Consider the following 1,643-nt stretch of genomic DNA (forward strand, 5'->3'; position numbering starts at 1 on the left):
ATAGATAAAAAAGAAATGATATATATACACACACATACATATACAGAATATTACTCAGTCACAAAAGAGAATTAAATCACGCCATTTGCAGCAACATGGGTGGACCAAGAGATTATCACACTAAGTGAAGAAAGTCAGAGAAAGACAAATGTCACAGATATCACTTTCATGGGGAATCTAAAAAATCATACCAATGAACTTGTTTATAAATGAAAATAGACTCAGAGACATAGAAAACAAACTTGTGGTTACCGAAGGGGAAAGTGAAAGAGGGATAAGTTAGGAGTTTGTGATTAACAGATACACACCACTATATGTGGCTTCCCTGATAGCTCAGTTGGTAAAGCATCTGCCTACAATGCAGGAGACCCCGGTTCAATCCCTGGGTCAGGAAGATCCCCTGGAGAAGGGGAAGGCTACCCACTCCAGTATGTTGGCCTGGAGAATCCCATGGACTGTATGCGGTCACAAAGAGCTGGACGTGACTGAGCGACTTTCACTTCACTCACTGCGCTTAGTCACTCAGTCCTGTCCAACTCTTTGTGACCCCGTGGACTGTGGCCTGCCAGGCTCCTCTGTCCATGGGATTCTCCAGGCAGGAATACTGGAGTGGGTTGCCGTTCCCTTCTCCAGGGTATCTTCCCAACCCAAGGATCAAACCCTAGTCTCCTGCATTGCAGGCAGATTCTTTATCATCTGAGCCACCAGGGAAGCCCCAATAAATAAACAACAAGGTCCTACTGTATAGCACAGGGAACTATATTCAATATCTTGTAATAACCTATAATGGAAAAGAATCTGAAAAGGAATATATATATATACACACACATATATATAACAGGATCACTTTGTGTACACTTTATATAGCATTGTAAATCAACTCTACTTCAATAAAAAGTTTTTTAAAAAAAAAAACAGCCTCATTCAAAAGTCATCTGCCTACACTACAATATTGTAAAGTAATTAGCCTCCAACTAATAAAAATAAATGAAAAAAAAAAGTTATCTGCCTAAATCCTATCATCAACGTGGAAGCACACTGACCCCCTCATTTACTCAACAAATATTGACTAGTTGTCTGCTGGTTACAGTCACCATCAGAGCAAGGAGCGACCTCAGAGGTCAACAGATGCAATCTCCCCACTATACAGATGGGAAGACTGGAGCCCAGAGAGAAGAAGGGACCCTTCTTTTCTGGTTGTTTGGCGATGGAGCTCCCCGGCCAGGCTCCCCTCCCTATACCAGTCTGTCTCTTTACCTGGCAGGGTCAGTATTCACACTCAGAGCTGCCAGTGGAGGTCACCGGGTTCTTTCCAGGAGAGAAAGTGCAGCCTCCAAGGATACACACTGCCCCACCTGAAGAGCAGGTCTCTGGGCACAGAAGACAGTGAGGGTGTTGGGCCCACACAAGCCATCGTCACCAGGATGCGCTGGCTGTGTCAGGGACCTCTGAGAGGGGCCACCCCTCTGTAGGAAGCACCCTCCACCCTTCTTTCTGATCAGCCCAGTCATAGGTCAGCAGGCTTTTCTCACTACCCCTCTCCCTCCAAGCCTCCCAGGCTTCTGCACAGGACCTCTGGGCCACCTGCCAGTTATCCCCCGTCCCCTTCTGCCACCACACATCATGGGAGGCACACTAGAGTC

General features: G+C 46.1%; 1 non-coding gene across 1 annotated transcript; it reads left to right on the forward strand.

The window, feature by feature from the left end:
- Nucleotides 1-322: 322 nt before the first annotated feature.
- TRNAC-ACA lies at nucleotides 323-395 on the forward strand. Its single transcript has one exon. It is a non-coding gene; the product is annotated as a tRNA-Cys (tRNA).
- The last annotated feature ends 1,248 nt before the right edge of the window (nucleotides 396-1,643 follow it).

The sequence above is a fragment of the Cervus elaphus genome, chromosome 20, assembly GCF_910594005.1.
Source record: "Cervus elaphus chromosome 20, mCerEla1.1, whole genome shotgun sequence".
Classification (NCBI taxonomy): domain Eukaryota; kingdom Metazoa; phylum Chordata; class Mammalia; order Artiodactyla; family Cervidae; genus Cervus; species Cervus elaphus.